We start from the raw sequence: 4,843 nt of genomic DNA, 5'->3' as shown, positions 1-4,843 counted from the left end.
GGAGGGGGAGGAGGAGGAGGAGGAGGAGGAGGAGGAGGCGCGCGGGACGGAGCGCGTGCGGCTCCCGGCTCGCTGTGAGGCGCGGGTTCGTGCGGCCACCGTCTGTAGGAGAACCGGAACTGCTGCTCGGGCTGCGCGAGGCGCAAAAAAGTCTGCAGGAAGCAGAAAAAGAAAAATCGATTTGTTGCTTTGATTGATTGATTGGCTGCGCTGCGCCCTGATTGGCTGATTTATTTCGGTGTAATTAAGGCAGAAACAGGTGAATTCTATCGGCTCGTTTTAAAGATACACGACCTCCGCTGCGCTTCGGGGCGCGTGTCTGTTAGCAAAATATCTCACGAACCAGAGGGCGGATTTTCACGAAACAATCAGGAATCCATCACCGGAAACAGATCCACGGCTGATTAACTTCTGGACTCGACCACGTTCAAGATGGCCGCCACAGCTAACAGAACTCGGCGGACACGGAAATGCTTATAGCTCGATCATTTTTACAGCTACCAAGCTGAAACTCAGTGTGGTAGTAGCTGAGACTGACCCCCAGCTGCGGCTCTGAGGGCGAACTGATCGCGCGAGACTCTTGTCGAAAACTCCGGTAATAAACTGCAGGAACAGACTTTTTGTGTCTGTTAGCAAAATATCTCACGAACAAATGGGCAGATTTTAACGAAACTCTCAGGGAATCATCACTGGACGCATGCGCAAAACTGATTAACTTTTAGAGCCGACCCGATTCAAGATGGCCGCCACAGCTAGTCAAAACCAACAAACGCAAAAATAGCTATATCTCGATCAGTTTTAAAGATATCGAGCTACAATTCGGCGCGGTAGTAGCTGAGAGTCACCCTCAACATGAACTCTAATTCTGCTTCAGCTGCTGTCATCTTAAGCTACTTTTAGCTTTCAGCTACGGGTCAGCTACTTTGAACTTTAGGCTAGCCTTTTGGTGCCTCTAGCTTAAAGTTTACTCCTTTTAGTTTCTAAAAAAAATTTTTAAAAAGGAGCAAAACACTCTTTTTAGCTTGCTGTTTAGCTTCTAGCTAGCATTTTGCTGCTTTTAGCTTCTAGCTTGCAGTTTGAACCAATTAGCGTTTAGGAGCAAAAACCCTCCTTTTAGCTAGTCCTTTAGCTCTTTATCTTCTAGATATGGGTTTGCTTTTTTTAAACTTAGCTCCTTTTAGCTTCTAGCTAGCTGTTTGCTCCTTTTAGCTTGTGAAGTAGCAAACCCCTCCTTTTAATTAGTTCTTTTTAGCTTCTAGCTAGTGTTTTGCCTTTTAACCTTTAGCTACTTTTAGCTTCTCAGTAGCATTTTGTTCCATTCAGCCTCTAGCTAACCTTTCGTTCTTTTTAGCCTCTAGCTAGCCTGTCGCTTTTTTTAGCCTCTAGCTAGCCTGTCGCTCCTTTTAGCCTCTAGCTAGCCTGTCGCTCCTTTTAGCCTCTAGCTAGCCTTTCACGCCTTTTAGCCTCTAGCTAGCCTTTCACGCCTTTTAGCCTCTAGCTAGCATTTTGCTCTTTTTAGCCCCTAGCTAGCCTTTTGCTCTTTTTAGCCTCTAGCTAGCCTTTTGCTCTTTTTAGCCTCTAGCTAGCCTTTTGCTCTTTTTAGCCTCTAGCTAGCTTGTCGCTTCTTTCAGCCTCTAGCTAGCATTTAGCTTTCAGCTCAGTTTCACCTTCTTCAGCTAGTTTCAGGCTGATTTTAGTCTCCAAACGTCTCATTTTCTCAGTGTTACGTGACATTTTAACGGAGCAGGAGAACAAAGTTCTGATCCAACAGAAACATCCGGGTCAGAACCACAGGTCCAGAACCAGCGTTCTGCTCCGACCCGTCAACACAAACCTGAACAAACTCGTTTCCCTCAGAAGGACGAAGAACTTCTGATCAACGAAAAGAAACCGAAGCTGCAGAGAGAGCGCCGAGCGCTGAAAGAGGTGAAAACCAGCTAAATGCTAGCTAAACGCTAGCTGAAAGCTACAAGTAACAAACCCGGCGGTAGTCAAACAGAAGATGAATGCACGTCGCGTGTAGGAATGACTCTCAGCTACTACCACAGTTTCACGGACGGAGCTCATGTTTGTGTTTTCTCAGGTTGATTAGCTGTGGCAGCCATCTTGAATCACTGTGATTACTTTGAGATTTTCCTTTAAATCCATCCAGTGGTTCACGAGATGTTTGCGGGCGATAATGTAACGCGAACAACTGCGTCAAAGTAGATAATTTTCCCCTCCTGTCCGAACACCAACCCTAACGTCGGCTTTCTTCCCAACCAGCTGGGAGAACCGGAGGAACTTTGGTTCCGTCGTGTTCTGAAGGATCCAGTCTGAGCAGAAATCCTTGGGCTGAGTCAGTGGGAGAAACCCGGCCCTGCAGGAAAGCTGTGCAAACACTCGGCACACGTGGAAACACACGCACACTCCTCCTCCAAACATGCAGCCCCTCTGCGGTCCGAGACGGTTGTGTAATCATCGCACAGCTGGAGGAACGCTGGGAAAAACACCACAACTGGACGGTTCAGAGCTTCAACGGAGAGACCGTCCACGTTCCTGACGTTCCCAGATGTTCCCAGACGTTCCCGTTTGATGAGAAGTTAATATCCCGCCTGCTGTAGAGTCGAGCTGGACTAACCGGACCGACGAGTCGACAGTCCGACCCGGAAGTCATGAAGCAACAACAACCATCCAACCAACCATAAATCCAACCAACCGTCCAACCATGCATCCAACCAACCATCCAACCTCCAGGCATCTATCCATCCAACCAACCATCCAACCATCCATCTAACTAACCATCCATCCATCCATCCAACCATGCATCTATCATCCAACCAAACATCCATCCAACATCCATCCATCCAACCATCCATCCATGATCAGGTTATGGAGACAACAGGTCCAGGAAAGAAGCCCGGACATTTTAGCAACGACCAAAACTTGACCAAAGGAAACGTTTCTGTTTCTGCTGCACCTTTAATGACTGACTTTATTGGCAGAGTAATGAAATCTTCATCTTATCCCCCCCACACACACACACCTGACCGCAGAGAGGCTGAACACCTGTTCACCAGGTGAAGGTGACGATTATTAACAGCTAAAATAACCCGAGGAAGAACCGAGCTTCTCTTCATCCGCGGTCGGTTTGTTGCAGATGGTGGCAGAGGTTTACACAGGTGTCTCCAGGAAGGATCTGTTGTAAATAAGAAATGTTTGTGGGAGCGAAGAGGAGGAGGAGGAGGAGGTGAGGTTCAGGTCATTTCCTTCAGTTTTCTCTGTGAACACGTCTCCACGCTTTGGTTGATTCTCTCCTATAACAACCAGAAAAGGTGGAAGAAATGTCTGTAAAATCATCAAAAAAATAAAAAGTTCCCAGGGAGCAACAGACGCAGTTCAGAGAGTTCACTTCAGACAAACGGACCAACGGTAGCATCTCACCGGGCTGCGACTGCAAAGACAATAAAACACACTGAACAAACTACCAGCAACATTTGGGCCAAAATCCAGCAGGAGTCCGGAAACAAACAAAAATAAAATGTCTGCAACCCGATTCAAGATGGCTGCCACAGCCAGCAGACCTTCTCGAAGACAAACTCGGTCATTTTTACAGATTTGGAGCTGAAGTTTGGTGTGGCGGTAGCTGAGAGTCGTCTTTAACTCAAAGCCAAAGGGTTTCCTGCAGGTCTGACACCAACCTCAAAACAAAAGCTAAAAATAACCTACAACAACAACAACAAAATAAATAAAAGTTGTTTATTTTTACCCGCGTTTGATTTATTAACCTGGAAATGTAGGTTGCTGTGTTCGACTGCAGCTTGTGCTGACTGGACGCCGCTCCGCAGCCATGAGGGAGCACATTTGAATATAACTATTGTGTCTAAATGCAATGAAGGGTTGTGTGTGTGTGTGTGTGTGTGTGTGTGTGTGTGTGTGTGTGTGTGTGGAGGTTTAAAAGGATGGCAGAGGTGTCGAGTCAGCAAACAGAAAAAACAGGAAAAGAGGGGAAAGTTAAGAAATATTCTGGGAGACGGCGAGGAAGAGAGTTTCTGCAGGGGGGTGGCGACGAGGATCAGCCGAAATCAGGGATTTCTGATTTGTTCGCACCTGCGAGGAAGAAAAACGGAGTGACAGCTGGAGAGACGGCCCAGCTCCGCCTGGCCCTGAGCTCGGCCCTTTGTGGTCCGCGAGTGGAAGCGTGGCTTTATTCGGAGCTGCGGTGCGCGCCGAGGCTCCATAAAAAGAACAGAACCACTTCGGTCGCAGAAGCTCGGCTGCACCCGTCAATAAGAGCACGGTAATGAAAAAAACGACATGCGGAGCAAAACGTTGGCGTTTCCTGTCGCTACAAACCAGAAAAACATGAAGAGTCTCAGCTGTGCAGCTCTCAGACCTGGGTCCGGTTGGTTCTGGTCTCCAGGTCCTCATCAAACAACCAGCTGCAGGACTCGGCTCGGTTTCCATGTCTCCAAAAGCCACTGGAGCCTTTCTCATCCGGGTTTCGTCCTCCGGGCGATGATGTTTCGTCTTTATGTCGACTCATCGTTGGACAACCATCGACAGCCGGGCAACTTTTGGAACTAATCGAGTTTAATCAGCAAAATGGGGAACAAACACGGCTTTAAAGCTGTCAGATTTACAGACACAGACCTCAAATTTGGTGTGGTAGTCGCTGAGACTCGCCGGCCTGGTCACCCTTCTTTATCTGGTTAAATAAAGACTGGATAAAAATGATGAACACGTCCTTTGAAGACAATCCACGGTGATGTTTTCACTGGAAATAATTGGCGTTGTTGTCTTTTAGCGAACCAGCGGACGGATCTTAACGGGAATCTTGGATAAATCGTTGGACGCTCCAGTA

Source organism: Kryptolebias marmoratus, linkage group LG14, assembly GCF_001649575.2.
Source record: "Kryptolebias marmoratus isolate JLee-2015 linkage group LG14, ASM164957v2, whole genome shotgun sequence".
NCBI lineage: Eukaryota > Metazoa > Chordata > Actinopteri > Cyprinodontiformes > Rivulidae > Kryptolebias > Kryptolebias marmoratus.
Note: the sequence above shows the minus strand (reverse complement) of the source record.